The sequence below is a fragment of the Coturnix japonica genome, chromosome 1, assembly GCF_054131305.1.
Source record: "Coturnix japonica strain WE chromosome 1, WE-NBRP24, whole genome shotgun sequence".
Lineage (NCBI taxonomy): Eukaryota > Metazoa > Chordata > Aves > Galliformes > Phasianidae > Coturnix > Coturnix japonica.
The window spans coordinates 127,102,944-127,126,797 of record NC_140663.1 but is presented as its reverse complement, the minus strand read 5'-3'; the positions used below and the strand labels follow the sequence as shown (position 1 = coordinate 127,126,797).

At 40.2% G+C, this 23,854-nt stretch overlaps 1 protein-coding gene across 6 annotated transcripts in view; it reads right to left on the bottom strand.

Annotated features, from left to right (window-relative positions):
- The window catches only part of MYO16 (myosin XVI), a 329,444-nt gene that overhangs the window by 263,518 nt on the left and 42,072 nt on the right, over nucleotides 1-23,854 (bottom strand). For 2 of the 6 annotated variants that reach the window (XM_085552537.1, XM_085552531.1), the window contains exon 2: nucleotides 13,791-13,884. The exons of the other annotated variants lie outside the window; for them this stretch is intronic. The gene's annotated coding sequence lies outside the window, so the exon portion shown is untranslated. The remainder of the gene's footprint in view (nucleotides 1-13,790; nucleotides 13,885-23,854) is intronic. 6 annotated transcript variants of the gene reach the window in all.

Sequence of the window (23,854 nt, the reverse complement as noted above, 5' to 3'; positions counted from 1 at the left end):
GCTACAGATTAAGGGCACACAAAGGCAGACCTGCATTGTGTTTAACACACCCGAGCTGCAGCACCCCTCAAGCACAATCCCTGCATTACTTCTCCAAGAGCAGTCACATTGCAATTTGCTTACTACTTCTTCAAGAAGCCCTCAGTACAACTATAGCAAAACATGGGCGTTTTTTTTTTTAGTCAAACCATAGTTTTAAGAAAATGGTGCTCAGGGAGAATCTAGCTTTGATTACCATGAGTTATGCCTACCACAATCACCATTTCAATGAGCAAAAGCTCAAATAAATGGAAACTGATAACCCAACTATATTTACATCTTTTATTCATCTGAAAGGTTCTTACCTACTGTTTTGTACATGTAACATTTTTAACAGCTATGAAGTTTTGAAGGGACTACAAAGGGTCTATCTCATTAGTCAGGATTACTAATTCAGATTCTATTAAGTATTCTGCAGAGACCCCACAAGAACAGAAAGATGCATATTCACGAGCTTCCACTGATCCATCAGGAAAACCCCCAGGTGAAATCTCTTTGCTTCTAACAGCCACATATTTCAAATTTACTTTTAGGTATAATATGCACAACAATAGTTCAGCAGAACTAATTATTTAGGGCTCGATTTATTTACTTTTTCCAGAAACCACTGTTTTTCAAAAATAAATATAGAAATAACCTGAGGAAGCAGGGATAAAGTATATAAATCACAATCCAGTAATTACATCACCATAGAAACTTTTCATTGTACAGCTCAGCGCTCAGAAGTAATTACATTTATCCAGTCTTTCACACCTATATAACAGTAGGCCAGTTTGGACCATATGGCTCATAAAATAAACATACCTATTGTTTTAAGAGGCAATGTTAGTCATAGTTCATGAGCAACCTTCACATCATCTGACAAAAAGTCCTTTGAGCAATACGTTTTGGCAGAGGCACAGCTGCCAGTTTCATCTCTGGAAGAACTGTCAGACAGAAAGACAGACAGACAGTCACACCTAGAAGCATGATGGGACCAGGATGGTTCAGAGCAAGCACTAATAAATGAGACAAAGTGTTTTTTCTGTAGACGAAGTGAAAAGGAAGATGAAACATTTCTGATGCTGGAGTGAATCCTACATGGTAAAATAAATAAATAAATAAATAGATAAAAAGAAGTATCTAGATCTGCCTAATTTCACATTGTAATATACATGTGTAATATACCGTATCCTGAGTTGCATGAAGGGAAGTGCAACCAGCAGGTAGAGGGAGGTGATTCTGCCCCTCTGTTCTGTTCTCAGGAGACTCTGCCTGGAGTACTGTGTCCAGTTCTGGGTCCCCCAACACAAGAAGGACATAGAATTGTTGGATCAGGTCCAGAAGAGTGCCACAAAGATTATCAGAGGGCTGCAGCACTTCCCCTCTGAGGACAAGCTGAGAGAGCTGGGGCTCTTTAGCCTGGAGAAGAAAAGGCTTCCTGTACCTGAAGGGGCCTACAGGAAAGCTGGGGAGGGTCTTTTTATAAGGGCACGTAGCAACAGGATGAGGGGAAATGATTTTTACTGCAAGACGGTAGATTTAGACTAGATATCAGGAAGAAATGCTTTACTGTAAGGGTGGTGACGCACTGGAACAGGTTGCCCAGTGAGGTTGTGGATGCCCCCTCCCTGGAAGCATTCAAGGCCAGGCTGGATGTGGCTTTGACCAGCCTGGTCTAGAGGGAGGTGTCCCTGCCTATAGCAAGGGGGTTGGAACTAGGTGATCTTAAAGGTCCCTTCCAACCCAAACCCATTCTATGATTCTGTGTTTATCAATAGAATTACCATGGCAACAATTTAGGATGGTAAAATGTAGTAGTATATAGTAGCTTTTTTTGACAAGTTAGACTGCATGCTCCATCTCATAAGGATGAGGTTGCATATGGAGAGGAACAAGGTACAGGACAGGTTCTTTAGCATCGTCACAATGTTGACTTCTCATCTACATCAAACTGTTCATATTTGCATCAGACTAATTGGGAACACAGCCCTACTGCCTGCTCCTAGAACATCTTGGGAGCATAAGGGGACACTTTACACTAGGAGCTGCAGTGCTATACAATGGCTGGGGACTGCACCTTGTCACTGCACCTTTGGACAAAACAGGTCCATCAGGCATCCCCTACCCACCTGCAAATCACAGAATCACAGAATCACAGAATTACCCGGGTTGGAAGGGACCTCAAGGATCATGTAGTTCCAACCCCCCTGCCTAGCAGGGCCACCAAACCTGCAAAGGGGCAGTGGGGCTGCTCCTCCCTTAGTCCTTATGCCAAAAGATGTCAGCTGCTCAAGTGTGAATGACAGCTTGCAGGTAAATGTAAGACAGGTGTTGACTGTATCTCATTCCCAAAACGTGACACTTGGCAGCCAGCTACCCCAAAAGACCCTTCATTTTCAAACATAATTTGTTTGGCTGTGTTAAATTGTTTATTTTAAGACAAAATAAATAAATAAATGGAATGTTTTACCAGTGGGCTTCGCATAATACATAGAATTCTACATGGCAAGAAAACAACACCATATATTGCTGTGAGCTGGAAGTTCTGACACAAGCTGAAGGACAGAATTAATGCGGGTAACACAAACACCTGACTGAAAATGTACACGGAGAGGCACAAGTGTTCTTAAACTAGAGAACAAAGACTGAACTGGAACCACACCTGATGTTCAGATACTGAATATTGATGTTATTGATTTTGTCCAGCTTACCAAAAATAGTGATAAAAGAGAACCAAGGTCAAAAGACAGGATATATTTAGTCCTCCCAGAAAAATTCCTTGCCGCCTCTCTCTACAGAAAGAAAGCAGCCAATTTTATGCTATGTGCATAATGTCATCATTCACTGAAATCACAGATCTTTTAAATTAGAAATTAAAAGTAGGGCAGCAATTGCTAGGATAGCTGCTTGTCTTAAGATAAACGTACTTTTACAGACTGTCAGCACGAGAGAACACACTGCTTCCCTAACTCAAACTCCAAGGCTCAAAGCTTGTCTTAGAGAAAGCACCTACGTTTTATAGAATAACCTAGGAATCAAAGAAACTACTTAGAATAAGGTATTACTGCCTAGAACTGGCATAATATATGGTTTTCACATCATGTAAATATTTGATTATTCCTAATGTCTCCTGGCATCACAAACAACTGAACATCTAATTATTTTTTTTAGCATCTTAGTATTTTATACTTCGCATATAGCTGCAAGATATGATAGAGAAACATAGGACTACCTAAAGGCAATTTGAATAATGAGGAAAACACCAAAACTGTCGGGTATAAAAACATAACAGATGCTCCCTGTTTATGCCATTTTCATTCAACGAAACAAAGCTTGCAATATCCCTTCCTATGTTACGATTTCAATCTGTTTCTAATGGGTTTAAGACTGCAATGCTGTAACAGACCACCAAAAAAAAAGGAAAAAAAAAGAAAAAAGAAAGTAGAATACAGTTAACATAGCATACATACTGACAAATCACATTACTTTTGCAAGCAGTCCTTGACCATGACATCCAGTTGCCAACAACATGCTCTTCAGATAACATCTTGTAGTTGTATGTTTATCAGGAAGCTAGAGATGAGCCACAACAGATGTAGACACTTAGCAAGAACCAAAAAGAAATAGTAATTTTCTCCCTGTGCATCACTGCAGAACAAAACAAAGTGGTATTTCCAAATGAACTTTTGAATGAATTGGCCTATAATATGTGTGTAAGCTTTGTTCCATAGACAGCATCAAGAAACCACATCTAATCAGGCAGAGTACGGATTACACCTGGATAAAAAGATATTTTATTTTCATCCAGTCTTTGCACACTTTCTTCCATTTCTGTTTCACTGGAAATGCTGTTTGTTTGTTTTTAAGGAACTATGGGCTTTTCTTCTCATTCTTCTACTATACAATCAAATCCTAACTGAAGTAGTGAGAAATCGTATTTGCTTCCACACCCAACGTGAACATTCTTAGGCTGCGTTTAGATCATTCTAGAAGTTCCCTAATCAGATAACATGATTTTAATTTAGGAAATATTATCTGAAAGAACTAAAGAAGGAAGTGACAGAATCAGACTCTTCTAGTACCACATCAATGGTGTAGACGTTTGTTATCTTGGAGAAAACTACAGCTGTGTGCTCTGAAAAAACCAGAAGGACTGTTGTTGAAGATATGGAAGAGGCTGGTAACACAACAGAACACAATATTAGCCAATGAGGATATTGTGCTCAGATTTGATATGTTTAATTTTCACACAAAGATTTCTTGCTCTTAATTCAGGATTCTCAAATTTATTAGCAAGTCTAACACTAAATTAAAAGGAAATAGAGATCGCATGGCACATCTTTAATGGTACCTTCACAATAAAGAGAAAGAAAAAACTGTGTTGAAGCCAAATAAAAATCCGAATTCCTAAGTGAGTCCTTAAATCATTCCTACATACTAACAACATAACTAATAAAATAGGCAGTGAAGGCAGAACAGTGTTGTTACTAAACAGGAGATAAATAGGTTTCTACAGTTATTTCAGAAACAGTCAAAGTAATTGAAATGTTGACATAGAAATCACAAAGGAAAAAAAAAAAACAGGAGAAAATGGGAGAATGCTGTTAAATATTAGACACTTCTTTTTTTAAAAGTTAGCTATATCCAATAGTGCAAAATATGCCGACTAAAATACACTTTTATATGGAAAACCATATACAACTATCATAGATCAAGAACAGAATAACTCATAGCTACATGTTTTAACTGAATCACAGGATACCGAGGGGAGTTTTGTAGATATAAAATGACTATTGGACAGTACTGAAAAATGACAAAAATATAAAATTTTAAATTATATAACAATCTTTAAACCAAAGACTAAAATTAGGCACAAAACCACCTAAGATCTATATTATCTTCTTAACTCTTCACTGTCGTAGAATCATAGAATCACCAGGATTGGAAAAGACCTAAAAGATCATCCAAGTCCAACCATTCACCTATTACGAATAGCTCCCACTAAACCGTGTCCCTCAATACAACATCCAGTCATTCCTTGAATACACCCAGGGTTGGTGACTCCACCACCTCCCTGGGAAGTCCATTCCAGTGCCTGCTTTTTTTTCCTGCTTTCCAACTCATACTACATACAGAACCAAAACCACTTCATTCTCAAAGCCTTTGTGCTTTTATTCAGCTCAATGCATACTTGGTTCCCAGATTTTTCTTATGAGCGAAGCACAGAGCAGAAATAAGGAGAGAAGGGCTGCAAAGAGTGGAGAAAGAAATCTCACTTTTAATACACTAACACTGTTGCCAGATACTTCAAAGTGTGCATGACTACAGGCAGCTGGGACAAGCACTGATCCTGTATCTTCTGCAGTCTTTGACGGTCATGCTTATTTATTTCCTACTTTTCTTTGTCTACACCGACACTTAGGAAATTTATCATTCTGACCCAAGAGACCAGTCAAGAGCCTGAATTCATCAGAATGATAAAACAAACAGTTTGATGATACCACGTGACATAAGATATCATGATACAGCTTGAAGACGATGAAAACAAGCAGATAAACTTAGTGAATAAGACAGAGATGCAGAATTTACTTCAGGTAGCATTAACATAATAAAGTTAACTTCTCACATCAAAGTAAGCAGAAAATAAAGTAGGAGCTGACCAAAATTTGGCAGCTAGTAGTGGATGTAGAGAAGGAATGAGAGGGGTAACATAAAACTATGTAACAGAAGAAAGAAGACCATTAAATACATCTACTTCTAGAGATGGCCAAACAATACGGAGGAAACTGTAAACAATCTAACTGCAATATAATCATCTAAGGTTAAAATCCAAGATGTCAGTAAGGTTACAAATCGAGATACTCCCAACAGTGGTGGAAGAAGACATATCCCAATATGAGAAAGTTCCCCACTTCTACCATGTGGCCAATAAATTAATCATATTTGAGATGCCAGAAAGAAAAGGAAAAGGGAGGATGCCCCAGATGTAGACCAAGAACACTGCTGAGAACATGGAAGTTTGGTGTAACCTGCAAATAATAGTTGCCTTGATAATCACTTCAGTGGAACAGGAATGACTAAGACATTTAGACCAAAACTTGTGCATTTTGAACAGTGGGGTGGACTGTCTGACTGGCAAAACTCAAAGGGTTGTGATCAGTGACTCAGAGTCTAGTTGGAGATCTGTGGCTAGCAGCATTCCCCAGGGCTGTCAGTACCACATCTGGATTTAATGTCTTCATCAGTGAGCTGAATGAACAGATAAGAGTGCACTCTCAGCAAGTCTGATGATGTGAACCTGGGAGGAGCAGTTGATGCACCAGAAAGCTGTGCTTCCACACAGCAAGACCTGGACAGGATGCAGAGTTGGGAAGAGAGGAACACTATGAGGCTCAACATGGACAAGTACAAAGTCCTGCATCTCAGGAGGAAAAATTGAATGCAGTTGTTCTCTGGAGAGCAACCTGTATGTCCTGGTGGGCAACAGGGTGACCATCAGCCAGCAATGTGCCCTGGTGGCCAAGAAGGCCAGTGGGATCCTGAGGTGCATTTAAAAGAGTGTAGCCAGCAGGTCAAGGGAGGTAATCTTCCCTCTCTACTCTGCCCTACAAATCTTGAGCACTGTGTCCAGTTCTGGGCTCCTCAGTTCAAGAGAACTCCTGGAGATAGTCCAGAGGTGAGCTACAAAGATGATTAGGGGCCTGGAGCATCTCCTTTACATGGAAAGGCTGAGAATCCTGGGACCATTGAGCCTGGGGAAGAGAAAACTGAGAGGAGATCTTACTAACACTTACAAAAAAGTAGGTGTCAAGAGGATGGGGCCAGACTCTTTTCAGTCTTACCCAGCAACCAGGCAAGGGGACAATGGGCAAAAACTGAAAAACAGTAAGTTCCACCTGAATATGAGGAAAACCTTCTTTATTTTGATGATGACAGCACTGGAAAAAGCTAGGCCAGAGTGGCTGTGACGCCTCCTGCTCTAGAGATACTCAAAACCTGCCTGCATGCTTACCTGTGCAACCTCCTACAGGGAACCTGCATTAGCAAGGGGGTTAAACTAGATGATCTCCAGACATCGCTTTCCAACCCCTATGTTTTTGTGAAATGTGAAAAAGAAATAAGACAATACTCCTCAACTTAGCCAGCAGCTGATTTACACACGGACAAAGAGTAAGCTTCCAATAGTTACTGCACATATCACTACAGCAACAGTAAAAATGAGCACAATATCTAAATTCTGACAGCTAGAACCAAATTTTCTGATTTTATAGCAAGGTACTTAATATTATATTTGATTTAGTTATTTGAAAACCTGTGGAACCTATTCTTAATAATGCATTTATTTTCCTACTGGAATGGCAGGCTGTTTATAGTAAATTATAGTTCATTTATTTGCTCTCAAATGAACAGTTAGTAGCCACTTTACTAGCATTTGAATGAAGTAACTATTCTAATATCCTTTTCTTGGAAATGCAACAGTAATTGTAATTTATTTCAGGTACTGAGGGGCACCTGAGAAGGTAACAAAAGAAAAATGCACAAAAATAATGGGTTAAAATATGTCTGAAGAGTTATCCAGTAGAGCAAATCACGTCATCTCAATTAAGTGATAAGTCTTTTTCACTTTCATTTATAGTGGTGTTTTTCTTTAGAAAGAAGTTTCCATAAGAATTAATGTGTTACAGCATCTTGCCATCCTGGCAGAGGGCAAACTTCATGAGAAGTTATTCTTTAGCCAAAATATATCATGTTGAAATCTCCAAGGATCAACACTTCAACACTGTAAATTCTTGGAACAAAAATCCACACAAGCTAGTACAGACTATAAAGCATTCTTTCAGAACTCTTAGATTTTAATGTCAAAATCAGTAGGGGTTCTGCCATTGTTTTCAAAGAGAGCAGAGCTAAATCCTTTACAGAGAATGACCTAAGATTATTGGAAAATTACATAAATGAGCAATCTTGGAGGAAAGAATGAGCAATTACAAACAGTACACCAAGACTAATATGCATAACATCTTTCAAATGCTTATGTTGAACTTGGTTTTAACTGAAATCTCCATGTTTACCGATTTCAGAAACACTTTTCCTTATCATATTAACAAGTTTTTGTCAAATTCAAGGACAATATAGCAGTAGGTAAGGCTATTTTGAGTAAAAAAGTGGGACGCTTTTTTCCCCCATTATGGACTTCAGGTTTAATCTTACAGCACTGACTGAAGATCCAGAGCAGACAGAGCTCAGCACTGTTTACTATTAGTCCTTCTGGGATTTCATCTATGTAAGTCTCATGTTGCATTAACACAGGGTTACAAAATTCACCTCCTTATTTTTAGAGAAAAATAATCTAATCTGTCAAAAAACTTTTAACACTGGCTAAAACTAATTATAATGCTTGAAGTTAACATGCTTTTTTGCTAATGACAGATTCATATTAGGATACGTTTAATCATCAGAAGCAAATTTCAAACATGAAAAAAAAAAAAGCCTTAAAAAAAACCTTACCAATAATAATATACATCAATACAAAGTTTTGTGCTATATAAGAAAAGCTTTTTGGCATGCCTCTAATTTTCATTCTCCTTTTGACTAGGATGGCAGGAATAATACTGAAGACAGGCTATAGCCAGTTTTTCCACGTCCATGTGCAAAATGCATAGCCATGGTTAGAATAGTTCAGTTCAACTCTCTGTCCACTCATCTACCACACACTTCCTGAGCTTACCTAGAAGGATGTTGGGAGAGAGTTTCAGAAGTTTTGCTGAAGTCAACATCCACAGCTCTCCTCTTATCTAACAAACCAGGCATTCACAGAATGGCTTAAGCTGGAAGGGACCTCAAGGTTCATCTAGTTTCAACTCCCCTGCTGGGGGCAGAGTTGCCACCCACTAGGACCAGGCTGCCCAGGGCCTCATACAAACTAGTTCTAAATGCCTCCATTGATTCTATCAAGTTGGCCAAGCACAATTTCCCCTGTGCTGTTCATGCTGTAGACTTCTGGCTTTTCTTCCTAAGATCATGTCCTAGAGACTTGAGAGTTCTTCTTTTTTCCTCCTTATTGTCAGGACGCCAGAAAACAGGGCTAGAGAAGAATGCTGTCACCTGTGATGATGACTATCAAAAAGGTGAAAACAACAGAGAAACAAGGCTCTTGAGGAATACTGCTTCAAGACCTGCTACAACAAACACAACCTCAGCTGGTCCTAACGGGGAAGAAAGAAACAAACAACAACAAAAAATCTGCTGTTGCTTGTTCTGTGCTCCTGCCAAATGCCCCCAACATATCCATGATACAAAAACCAAGTGTGAGCAGCTGGCTGGCAGCTGCAGGGCTCTCAAGACCACATTCATCAGAACTGCTCCAGCTGGGCACCACCTTGCAACTTGCAGTCTGGGGCAGTCAGAGAGAACAGCCATAAGAACTTAACTCAACTGACCCACCCTATCCACCAACATCACAGCAGAAAAGCACTGGTCAGGAGGACAAAGCAGAGATCTGCAGACCCTTGGTTCATGATTCTGCTCTCTGTATTGCAGGCAGGTGATAGCTGCTTGGTCCCTGAAGACGACATTTGGTGGGAATCACGCTGTAAGAGCAATCTCTGCCTTGTTATCTCCTCCTGAGGTAATGGCAGGCTGGAATGCAGGAGAAGGCAAGAGTGAATGACTGCAAAGAGCTTCAGTGGGTAAGGAGGGTAAGAGCTGTGGCCTGACTAAAGTGAGATCAGAGAGGGCAGCAGCACTACAGTTGGGGAGCTGCAGTAGGTAAACATCTGTTCTGGCTGTGAAGAGATTTTTCTTCTAAGCAGGAGTAGGGAAGAGGCTGAAGAGGAGTCAGGGGAAGATAATGCTGCTTTGACACACTTCAGCCTGAGACCAAGTCTCCACTTTGACTACTGGCACGATATTCCCTTACAAATGTCAGCAGACGTTTTCTTGCCCAAGTGTCACCTTCCAAAGCATCTCAGAATTCCTCCAGAACCCCTGATTATAATGAAACCACTCTTATCTTTTACTGTTTTGGTGCCTTTAAGTTGTATTTTATTCACACCACACTACAACTCTAAGCCAAAAGGCAGCAGCAGCTCCTCCTTGGTAAGGGACGTAGCCCTTCCACTCACTTGTTCCAGCCACTCACTGTCTGGTTGTATACCAAGAAAAGCACTTCTGAAATATTCCTGCTGATTAGTGCATTAAGTTAAGAACACACTCTTCTTCTAACAGTGAGCATCCCCTACAGTTGATTTCCTGCATCTCCTTGGGCCTTCTTATAAATATTCATACAATGACAAATTAAAATAATAAATTAATCTTCTCAAGGAAACTTTTACACAAGAGATTCTGTCCTCAGATTTTGTTTAACTTGCGAAAACAGTGGGTTTGTTGTTGTGTGCAGAGAGGATTTGCTGGCAAACACACACAGGCTACTGTTTGAATAGGTAATGTCATGGTCCATCTACTGCTCTTGGATGACCCAATTGTACTTATCCTCTTGTAGGAATGCCACAAAGGACAGCAGTGTTCGTTTTTACAGGGTATGAAGTATTCAGGAAGAAAATCAGTGTGAGAGAAAGGTTATATTTCTTCCAGTTTCTGTTCAGACCTACATCAGAAAAGAATAACAAGCCATCAAGGGAGACAAATTAAATATGTTAATATTTAAGTTTTGAAAGGCAGCACAAAGTCATTGTATCTACGGTATAGTAGTTCTCTCTTGATAAACGAGGCAAGATAAACTTATTTATTTCAGATGATCTTTGCTGCTTAACCATAACTGAGAGTCAAAGGACAAATTTCACAAATAAGATTTATGTATCAAGTGTCAGCAATAAACTAGAAAGATAACAGATAGCAAAATTTCACGTGAAAGTTGTATGAAGTATATGCTAATGTTGAGTTGTCAAGGAGGGTATTGAAAAACTATCACATTATACAGAGACTATTTATTATCAACAAGACATCATTCTCAAAAAGCTGAAAGCAAAAAATGTACGGGCAGTTATTTTTTAGCAGACTTGTAGAATCCATAGTATACAATCATATTAATGGGCACACAGAACATGATCTGTAGGAAGATGTACAAAGATTCCAACACTGCTAATCTAATGAAAACCTCCCTTCCAAAACAGCCACATGGCAGGGAGAAAGAAAAAAAGAAAATATATTTATTGACTTATTCATAATTAAAGAGGAATTGTAAATTCTCATTTGCCTCCTTCACTATGATGTAAATTTTTCATTTCATGGACACGATTTGATCCAGAGGTAAAGCATACAGAGCATGACGTGCTTGACAGTACCATCTCTTTACCCCTGCTCTGAAGCACAATCCTCTCTACATGGGTGCACATCCTCCATGAAATTTCTGATGCAATTTCTGTTTTTCTGTCCTTTGTGCTATCAAGGATCACAATATAAATGGATAAAGGAATTAGTACCGAGTTCCTGTTGTGTAATTCTGCTTAGAAAAAATGCTGCACTGCTACAATCCTCCTACCTTGCTCTGTCACCAGTACTGCTTTCCATGTGCTGTCAAGTACCCACATCCTCTAAAGAGCAAGGAAGAACAAGCTATGCTGTCATGCTGCCAGAGGCTCAGCAGAGCTCTCAAGCTGCTTGTTTTTAAAGCACAATGTGCTGCTGCAATCCCAGAACCCCAAAAGTTTGCTGAATTCAGCATCCCACCACATATCACCTCTCTGCCCTGAAATACAGTGAACAGCATCATTTCTGGGAATATACCTCTACCATTCCACAGTTAACTTCAGTACAAAACAAAGAAATCATAACCACAAGGACATCACTGGTGTATTTGCAGAAAATCAAATGGCAATCTGTTTTAACAGCAACTTTAAATCTCTGAACTCCAACAGATTAACAGAAACTTCAATTTCCTGGAAACATACAGGCTGTTTAAACAGCCAACCATTCTGCAGTAAAAAAATCATTGTGTGCAAAATGGAAAACAACACCTGTGAAATGTGCAAATTGAGCTTCTTACTTTATCTTTTTTTTTAAAGTACCAAAAATTATTACCTGATTCCACAGCCATTTTTAGCTTAATATACGTTTGCTTCCTACCAGAGTTGAGAACAGGCAACTGAAGCAAAAATCCACACTCTTAGAGCTATTTGCTACTCATCTTGAGTAGTAGCTATGCTTTCTATTACTGGAAAAACTGAACTATTTGTATACACAAAGCACAGAATACACGGCAGGCTGTTTTTTACAGCAGGCACCTGGTATGACTCCTATTGACAACAGAAGCAATCTATTTTCACCATATCTGACACTTTCGGGTCTACCTTCTGGCTGCCCTCCTACTGCTCCACATTCTGGTGACCCCAATCACAGCATCACAGAATGGCCCAGGTTGGAAGGGACCTCAAGGATCATGAAGCTCCAACCCCCCTGCCTGGCAGGGCCGCCAAACTTCCACATTTACTAGATCAGGTTGCCCAGGGCCCCGTCCAACCTGGCCTTGAACACCTCCAGGGACGGGGCATCCACAGCCTCCCTGGGCAGCCTGTTCCAGGACCTCACCACTCGCCTAGTAAAGAACTTCCCCCTAACATCCAACCTAAATCTTCCTTCTCTCAACTTAAAACCATTTCCCCTTGTCCTACTATTATTGGCCCTTTCCAAGAGCAGCAGCTCCCCCAACTCAAGAAGTGCCCACTGCGCCCTTCAATTCACACTGAAAAATACAAACCACTTACTCGACCAATATGTTTCATTTCTTTTCACATCATGGCTTATTTTCTTGACTAGAAAATCATCAACAGCCTTTGATAAGAATTACAAATGATGCTCAGATCACAGTAGGAGACATCCAAGAAGGAGACTGCAGAAGAAAGAAAGCCCACGCACCAAAACTAGTCTTCAAACATGTAACATCAGAACTGCAGAATGTGACTATTAAATGGAAAGAGATGTGGATGCAAGGAAAGACTGGGAAGAGACCTTCCCAGGTATGAGTGCTGGGAAAAGATTTCCTGCCTCGGATCATTAAACTCAGACTTCATGGGATGCCATTTTTGGAAAATCAAGTTATTTTTAGAACAGTCTGTGTATGATTATCTTGTTATTAGATCATCTAATTATAATAAGATTGTTAAAGAAAAGGAAATACTCTGCACAGTAGACTGGAGATAATACTAAATCCATTAAGTCATGGCAGCAAACAGAACTGAAGAATGCTACCATGTACTGCAGAGGGGATTAAGTAGAATCTGTGTTACATTCAGGACATCATGCATTTTCTTTACACGTGAATTTAATCCTTAGTATTGGCTCTTATAAACCCATTGTTTTATTTACCCGATTAGTTTTAAAATCAAGGACTACATTATAAAAAGTACTGCATATAATGCATATACATACTGGTGCTAAGACCAGATGGACTCAGAGATCTCTTCCACTCTTCCTGTCTTCCTGTGATACTTCCATTCACATCCAAATCTAGCAAGCACAGAGAATGCCACCAGGAATATGCAAAATCAAGAGGTAAGTAAAGACCAAGGTTCTGACAGCTAACAGAGGAGGAATAGGTGTTACGGGGAAAGACATAGGGAGAGACTGTCGAACTGTGATCAAAACACACAGATAAAAGGCTACTGACATAGAGGATCTAAGAAGCTTGGAATGAGAATATAGGAATTCCTCTGGTTTAGAGGTCTGACTGTGCAAGACACAACCATAATAACACACGGCAGACTTGGTTATAACCCAGGTGGTACCTTGCAGAGCATTTTTCCTAAGTCTCTTACCATTGCCTGTCTTGACGAGTCATGTTGGTTCAGCAAGGGAGAAAGAAGTGGACCTGCTAGATGACAGAAAACGTGCAGCTGAAGGTGGTGTGACCTAGAAGGGAAGGCCAAACTCTTTATCTTTCCAAGCAAACAGAAATAGTAAATGATTTTCTCTTATCATGCCAGCAAACTCTGATAGGGGAAGGCCAGCCCTAGGATAGGAGGTAAACTGTCATGCTGCCAAAATCTGAAATACTGGCACCACAGGAATGAACATGTGGCGGGGAGCAGAATTGTGAGTTATGTTCAAAGCAGACTTGCCAAATCAATACAGAGCTCCGGTGCCAGTTGTTTAAGTATTTCTTGGCACATTCCAAGGTGCTCTGAAGGTTACTTCAGCATTCCTGAGTCAGTCCTGAGCCCAAGATGTCACAGCAGCCTGAAACTCCTAGCAGGTGTGTCCATGCACCAATGTACTCTGTTATCCATGGGCACAAAGGATATGAATAAAAATGGTGTGAGAGGGAACTGACTGAATTTGGTCACTTTATAAAAGAGCACTGCAGATGTGTTTCTCCAAGTTTGACAAGAGAAGCTGCAGCACAAGCTTTTTTTTATCCCACTGCACTGCTCAGAAAACACACAGTTAAAAATAAGAGAAAATTCCAAAAGCAACATGGTTAATGGTTGGAGGAGGTGAACTGAATGGTCTTTTCCAACCTTAATGGTTCTGCAACTTTACGATTCTATGATCACTTACAGTAAGTCTGCAGAGATTTCAGAATGCAGATAAATATAGCACTGAAAAAAAAAAAATACCCAGTGAAAACAATTAGGTTTATCTGCCCTATTTTGTGGACATCAAAAGAGCTTATAAGACTCCAAAAGCAAACAGAACATAAAGTGAAATTGCATGTTCAGAGCTTTTCTTGGCAAGAAAACTATTCACGATCCTGTAAAATTTCTATGTGTTTTAAAGAGCAGCAAGCAAAGTGAACGTAGAAGCCAAGACAAAAACGAGACAACGAAGTGTTCAAGAATGATGGAGTTGTGGCACTGAGGGACATGGTTAGCAGGCACAGTGGGGTTGGACTAGATGATCTTAGAGCTCTTTCCAACCTTAATGATTTTATGAAAACTTTAACTCCTCTATAATGCATCATTCCATATTCTCTAAATGCGGAGACCAAAAAGTACACAGAATTCTTATGCCCTGTTTCCAAGTACACATGAGGCAAAAGATTAAGGAAGTAAGAATGGATTTTAAATACAGCTGCTATAACAAATTATAATTATAGTATCTTAATGTTAATCTCTCTGGCAGAGCAAATCACACAGAATCACAGACTTTGCTCACTGATATAATCATTCTCTTTGTCAAACATTCATTGCTGATATCATCATCCTGAATTTTGTTTGAAACACGTTGCCAATCACCTTTTTTTCTGTAGCACGTTTTAGTTGAATGTCAGTTGGTTACTTCCCCCCCTTCTCTCCCCGTCCTCATCAGTCAATACATTCCATTTCCATTTGGCAAATGGATGTGTTTTTTTTCTTAAAAAGAAAAAAGAAAAATAGAAGAGACAAATATACAGAAGGGTAACATATATTCAGAAACTGAGAAAAACTGTAGGTTAGATTTTGTTAAGGGAGCCGATCCTATAGTGTTGGGTCAGAAGTATTCTAATGTTAGACAGAGACAAGTCTGTACAGAAAGCATAATCTTCATCTTTCATTTCCAAACAGATCAGAAGGGATTTTTGAAACTGGTGGTTCCCTATGGAGTACAACTGATGGATATACAGCTGCCCAAGGCAAGAATAGGATAAAACTGCATGGGAGAGGGATTTGGGCACAATACTGATTCAGTAAAACTAGGAACTTCTATGGAAAATTCCATATTTAAATTAATTTCTGCTTGGGAAGCTTTTTAAGTCCCCAGACCAGAATTTGTGGTCAAAATGAAACAAAGCACCAGAACAGACAACCGTGTGGTGATCAATATATGACTTGGCTGCAAGAGGAGCAGGTTCTATCAAAAGCCTGCCAGGTTTCCTGCCAGCTTGGCTGGTGACCTGCAAAGAAACAAAGCCTGCAGTGTCTCCAGGCAGCCCTGCCATCTGGACTGCCTCCACGCTATGAATCCTGAGGTCTCCAGGGCCTGCAGGTCTAGGAAAGCCCTGACACAGGGTGTCTTGTATGTCACTGTCTCGAGAACCTCCAGACACTAGAGGTCCAAGCTCCCAGGACTGCTTGGCTCCTGTTAGGATGAACAAGTAACCCTGGAGAGTGAGGAGACAAGGGTTGAGCCAAAAACCCCTAATCACACATTTGCAGCTTCCTACAGCAATTCAACAAACAATATTTCTACTCAATAATGTTAGCTCCTTCTATGGAGTGTTACTGAAACTTGTAGGCTTTTTTAGGAAAAAAGTCCAGCAAAACAGGAATGCCAGTGCATTCTTCTAATTACAGTACAAACAAATTACTACATTAGATATCCTTTTTGTAACCCATCAGGTAACATAGCTTAAAATAATGGAGAACTGTAACACAGACACACAGAAATACTGCATGATTAATATTCCTGCTCTTTATGCATGCAACAATAGGAAATTATGCGAAGATCAATACCCCAGTACAGTTTAGCAAACTGTTTGTCCATCAAGTATTATTTATATTCCACTGCAGTTCACTACACTCTATAAACACCAACTCTGTTCCCACTTAAGGCACAACCAAGGCAGCCAAAGGCTCTTTTCCTGGAAATGGTTTACACAGAGTGGCTGTTGAATGGTGTGAGCTGCTTTTCTTCTGGAAATCTAGTGATAGGCTTCCCTAAAGCATCCCAAGCCCAGCATTTTAGCTTTGATCTTTTATTAATAAAATTAAAAACTCCGGTAGTCTCTTTGTGTCCTAACAAATTCTCTCTAGAAGGCTGTTTTTTTCCTCATCTTCCTCACTTCCTGAAAAGGATTGTCCAGGATGCGAAAGCATACAGCACTCTACACAGAACAGAAAGGCTGCTCAAACTGGAAGATGACCCTCTTATTTTCTAATGTTATCACTTCCAGACACAAGTGAAATCATACATTCAAATGAAAATCACTGCAATGTTGGAGATAGGGTTTAATTGAAATTTGGGAATGAGTCCTTGTCCATTCTGCATGCTGCCTGAAGACTTTCCTCCCCTAAGTTTCTCCCATCAGGTGCTTGGCATGCAGTCTGCTTGCACATCCACTTATGTTTTATTTTTGCCTGGTGGTGACTCCCCCATGCCCATAAGCTTTCAGAACTATGTTCAAGGTTACAAAAAGATGCTACTGCTTTCAATGAAAGAATACTTAAAGGACAAAATAGCACATGAATGGCAATATATAGTAGAAGTTGGTTACTGTCAAACATTCATAAATATACTGATATTATAAGGAGCCTCAGGAGGCAATCAAAGTCTCAGTCCACGGGGACTGTACCAAGGGCAGAGCATACTTTCCCCCAGGATTCTGTGAGTCTGAGTGTCCCAAGGCCCAGTGGAATAGAAATCACAGCAAACAAGAAAAAGGAGAAAACATTAGTGAAACCAAACCAAACATAATAAGCTTAAACCACAGCAGACCGACCGCTGACAACTGCTGCCTGTGCAAAACCCGATGAACTTTGTATCCCTGCCTGTCTCTAATATGTAACCTGCATTTTCCACATTCTTCAGTTGAAGACAACACAGAAACAAGCACAGCACCAGCTGCGTGGTTCAGCATGCGGGATTTGCTCAGCTGATGAGGCTGCTCCCTTGCCTTGTCTCCCTGAGGTTGCCAGGACCTGGTACACACCTGCCAGAAGCCTGCTGCTCCAGCCCTGCCACCAAGCCCAGTTCCAAACAGCTGTCATGGGAAGCAGCCTGCAAAACTCTGCTGCCAGCAAGTTCACTGTTCGAGCATTTGTAAAATGAGGGAGGGGTGATTTAAAACTGTATAATGTAGATACACACACTTGGGTTTGCAGGGGAATTACTGCACTTCTCAGAAGCTTGCAGAAACGTTAGGTCAGAAGTGATATCAAGTCATGTCATTTGCTTTGCTGATCCTAACTCTCATACAGTGACAGATCTTCCTTGTTAGATGACTCGCTAGTTATTTACTATCCTGTATGCTGGTAAATTGCAGTGCTCAATCCCCATTAATTCTATAACACAGCTAATGACAAATGAGTTAATCATGATGAAATCCTTACAGAGATTCCTCTGGGTTACCTACTTAAGCCGCTGCCAGTATCACACTGTCATTACACTCCAATTAAAGGATCGTTATGGCTTATATTGAATATTTGGCTTCACAGTAGAAGCAGCCTGCTTCATCTCCCTTCTCCCACATACAGTCTGAAGAAGAAAACTTGATGGGATTACCTTACACAAATGCTCTTAGTATTCAGAGTGCTCTTGAGGCTCTGTCTCTCCCAGAAGAGCCCAGCCATAATGGGATCTTTTAGTGCCTGATCATATAATTCTTACTGCAGTTCCCCTAAAAGTCCTCAGCTCCCTGGAGCAACAGACATTAGAGTCTATACAATAGCACTGCTAAAATAAAACACTGCTCGTAGTTCTTTTTTGTTACCGTCATCACCACCCCCTGCTCTGTCAAACCAGATAACTGGATATTTAGTGTTTACTAAGGCTGTTCATTTTTCTGCTTAGCATCCTCTGCAAGGTGCCATAAACCACAGGTACACTGACAAGTTTCCCAGAGAGCACCAAATAAGCTTCTTCAACACATTTCCCAGGAGGATGGTTATGTATACAGATGGTTACTCTGGCCTCAAGGTCGCCCATTACTCTACATAGCAGCAGAAATAAAAAGGCTGCCCAGAGAAGCTGTGGTACCCCATGCCTGCAAGGTGCTTGAGGACAGGCTGGATGGAGCCTGGGCAGCCTAAGCTGGTGGGGAGCAGCCCTGCCCCTATGGCAGGGGCTGGGGTTGGGTGGGATTTGAGGGCTCTACCGACCCAAAATGGATTCCTATCTATATGTAACCTGTTCTGATTATAGGCATACCCAGATACACATAAATATCTTCAGACCTCTCAGAGCTCATATTTTTCTTGAGACTCATCCAAATGCCTTTTGCCTGACTATGAAGAAATGCAAGAAGTGAGCCAAGGGACTTCACCTCCCAGTGATACCCTCAGTCAGCATGGCGCCAGGCCTGGCACCAGCACTGCCCAAACAGTGTTCCACCTCACAGCACTCACACATCTCCAGCCCCACTCCAAAAGCCAGGCCTAGCTGCCTAACATTTCCCTTGCATTGTAGACTTGCCCTCTCTAACAAATATCCATACAATTAAAATAAGCTACAGTTCTGTGGGGTTTTGTTTTTATTCTTAAAGCCAATAAAGTACTGGTAGGATCCTTCTACAAACTCCTCAGTGCTCTGAAAGAAATACTGGATTACAAGTGACCCCCTTCCCAGGTCACTTTGGGTTCTGTTTAAACAGCACAAAAATATTCCTATTGGGAAGACCTTTCACAGCCTGGCTTGAAAGAGTTTAGTGCCCCGATCCTGTTTGAAAAAGAGAGAGAAAAATAAAAAGAGAGAAAACAAGACAGGTCAAATTCAGAGGATACTCAAAAGAATTTGAAGGAAGAAGAAAAAAGAACATAGAAAAAAGAGAAACAAACCCACAAAGAAATCCATCACGACCCAAGGACTGCCCCAGTGACAGTTCAGAGCATTCTAAAACCACAGAGTGTCACACTTCTAACACTGCTGCTTCATTAACAAAAAGATTGCATTTTCTATACAGCCACAACCAAAGAAGGGCAGAAAACAGTTTTAGAAACATTGCTGTGACTTCTAAACCAAGCACCACTGACAACTGCACCTGTGTTACAAGTGTAATACAAAGGAATCAGAAAACCAAAATCAATCGTGAGGAAACAGTAGACAGGACTCTTCAAGGTAACTGAAATGCATACAAATGCACATTTTCTGTGAGAAATGGCATCACAGAAAGACAAAACCACAGAACAGGTGAGTTCTGATTCAGGAAAAAAAAAAAAAACACCTTTCCCATTATTAAAGATATTTTTATTTTTTATTAAAGATATTACTCCAAAGCTCATCTCATTATACAACCATTCAATCCCGACATAACACTGTCATGCAGTGACTTATAAATGTTGAGACATTCTTTTGAGTTTTAAAACCTTGTTATACGTACAAAAAAAAAATAACAGTCTAGATGCAATTGTAAACACTAGCAGTGACTCTGAGCATCATACACTAAAGTAACAAAAGGAGCCTCTTAGCTCACGGTCTAAAACAAAGAAAAGAGAACTAAAGGTTTGCCAAAGATGCACCAAATAGCATTTTTCTTCCCCAGTTTTCTCAAAGCATCTATGACATAGAAAATAAACACAAAACCTTAAAATACGCCCAATCACATCCACGTAAGATAACTTTGCATTGTGTAGCACATTTTAAACAAAATCCCAGCATAAGGCTGCCGAAATAATAGCTCCAAAGGGCCTATTTATGTTTTCCTAGCAGCTAATGAATTGTCAAGGAAAATGTCAGCAGGCAAGCTTATGGGAAGCATCCTTAAATATTATTGGGTTTTTTTTCCTAAAGCATGAGCACAGGCACTACATAAACTGTGAAACACTCTCTGTTGGCCTCCAAAAATCGCCTGAAAAAGTCCTTTAGTATCTTTGAGAGAACTTGATGAAAGCAATATTCATTTGTCATACACAAAAGGAAAACTTTCACTACTGCTCATCTGGAAAAAAAAAAAAAAAAGCAATCACACGGCAAGAAAATACATGGATAGCTTTAATCTCTATTTTACTTCAATTACAGGTGCTTAATGGGAAACATCATCATTTTTAATGTGCCAGTGATTACTCTCAACAAGCCTGACAGAACCCAACTTCACACAGTGACTAGATTGGAGCTGATCTGCATTCAAGAACCTCCTTAGAACATAACATCATACTGTATGTAGCATCTTCTTTATGGGCACTGACCTTTGGAGCCCTCTTTTGACCCCAGGTCAACAGATAATATCAACTCCTGAAACAAATGAATTCCAGAACAGAAAAATTGTTTACTTTCTATTCAAATAGTATAATACAGTTTTGCCTTCATTGGGAAGCAGAGATTATTGTTGAATAACTGGCAAACTGAGTATAAATACTGACTGCTTAGTGCATGGTGGCATACTTGGGGTCTCAAGATTTCTTTCCACTGGGTATTCTGATAAAACCACTGTGAAACATAAACAGCAAAACCAAGGTATCACTGAACTGATAAAGCACGATTGATGTCTAGTCAAAAGAACAGGAAGCACATCAGTGTCAGTAACAAATTAAAGCTGATGACCCAGGATACAACTAGCAGTCTGAATATCACTAAAGTTAGAGAAATCAACTTAAAACAACAACAACAAACACTGAACCTTCTACTTTGCTTTAACTGTACAGAGAGCAACTTGCCCCTGTTAGTTTATGTCATAAGATTGTCCCAAACTCCCATGAAAGGATCTCTCAGGAGAAAGAAAACAAGGAAGGAACAAGTGTCTTGCTGTTCATGCCTTTCTTTCACAGTTCCCATTGCTCACTGCTTTCTTAATCACATACAACAGACAAGATCCACGTGATAAGGAATGATTAAATTATCAAGAAAAACACACAGTCTATGTATGGCCCGCAGTTTGGTTCTGGGTAAGCACACCTGCTACATCCATGCTACTCAACCTGACAAAATTCAAGCGAACACCCTCCTCCCAGAGATATAGGCACATGGCCTGCAACAGAATGACAGCATATTCTGGCCAGGTCCCTGACCACAACAATTAGGAAAGCAGGACTGAGGGAACGCTCCAAGGCAGGATTATTCAGTCAGGCATAACAGCAACAGCTTGACAAGCCATACTTCGTCCAACTTTTGTCCCCTGACTCACAGGCTTTCCTCAGTGCCAAGCTGCCTGTGCAGACAGCTACATACAAAGGCATGTAGGGGCACCCAGGTGCGACAGAGGTAGAGACACTGAGACAAAGTGATTCATAGCATCTCACTGCTGATTCAATCCCAGTGTTATGATTACACACAGAATCATTTTAATTATCCACTGCCAATTTCTGAGATCCCAAGCTACAGACAACTTTCAATTTTCCCTCGTCTGCTTTCACAAAAAAAACTCCAATTTTCTAGGGATGGCGGCATCAATTTCCAATGGCACAAGCATCTTTCCCTTCAGTTGAGTTGTCAAAAAAAGATGTAATCAGCAGAAACTTTGTGCTTCACTGCTTCCGTTCTATTATTTAGCAGTGATAAATATGGATCTAGATTTGACTGTCCACACTCTGAGTGAGACCCTTATTATCGTCACGCTGTTTTTCACCAAACAATTATACTGGAAAGAACAGGAATCTGAAGTGACACAAGAACACCTGAGCTTCCAGACTGCTTAACGTCAGACCTTGAGCCACATTTGGGTGGGCAGGGTTGTAAAAAAATGAAAATGCACCATACATTACATATTTCTCCCTAATAATTTTATAGAAAACTACTTTGTTTCCAGACTGATATTTGCCTTACACCTGGTCTATATCACTGGAGGAAGGATCACACACTCAAATTTTATTTCCATGAAAGAGTTCTCTTGGAACCAGCACTGAAGTTTTCTGGTTTTTGTACACCAGACCATTTCGATACATCATTTAAGATAAGCTGCTCTAGACAGCATCTTAGGAATTGCAGTCTTTATGCTTTTAAATGAAGTCCTTTTCTGACAGCTCACCTTTAAACTGAAAAATCAGGATCAGGAATATATTTTCCACACTCCTTGCTCTTCCAGGACAAGTCATCTAAAGGTCTAACTATATTAATTCCAAGTTCTGTTTTCACTGAGACTAAATTGGATTTATTCGTGATTCATTTCCAGAAGCCTCTTTTAGGCAGCATCTGAATGACAGATTTACTAGCAACGTGCATTGTAAGTATATGCCTAACACTGTGAGTTCCAACCAGTTTATATACTCCTGAAATCCCCGACTCCTTCATTCTTCTATAAACTTCTTGCATGACTTCAAAAAAGTCATTTTGCTGTAGCTCAGCTGTGTTCCAAAGAACTGCAATAACTATGTGAACCTTTTATGTATGAGTTACGCGTGCAGGGGAAGCTTAGAGTTAAGCGCTCAGAGGTAGACAGGGTTGCAAAGATCATTTCAATAATGTTTCTGAGCAAGTTCTAATGAAGAACTACTTCAGTGGATAATTTTCATCAAAAAAATTGCATTTAGAACAACTCATACAAAACCAGGGGTGCCCTAAGGAAGGAGAAGAATCATTATCCCCTATACTCTGACAATTGTCCTTGCTTCTTTTTGGGACAGGTATGTTGTCATTGCTGTACCGAGCCACTTAGCTCCCTCTCTATCTCCAAATGGGGCCATCAGCTTAAGAAAAAGCAAAAGCAAGGCAAGCATTCACAATACCAATTTTCATTACTCAGCTGCTCTTGAGATGCCTCCAGAGGATTTCCTCAATCTCACATTTATTTAGTAGCACCTCATGGAATCCTCTTCACTGCACTTGATAGCCTCCCTTCAAACTCATGTGAGAAGGATATACTTCCCTGCTACAACCATCTTCTGCAAAAGTGATTCCAAACACATTGTGCTAGCACGATTCCTGCCTCAGCAGACTCTCTGGAGCTCTTTCGCTTAATTGCCAGCATTTTTATGCTCTTGTTCACAGTGCTATAGAGATTCAACTGAAGCTACATGCGTCCATTGCTGGGTCCAAAAAAACAAGAATCTCCAGAGTAAAATATCTCACTTATTGTGAAGCCACAGTTAAAACTTCAGCAAGTCATTAGAAACAACCCACTATTTCTAAGAAAGAAAATTTGGCACTCAACTGCAGTAGCAGAAAACATGCCTGCAGCATTACGCACTGGGAACAAAAACAAGAAGACAGGTGACAGATCACTCGTGAAGTAGAATGTAATATTATTTATGATGACTGCCTTCCACCATTCTTTAAATGTGCTTCTTAACACTGTCTGCTGTTTGCCAGCACATTT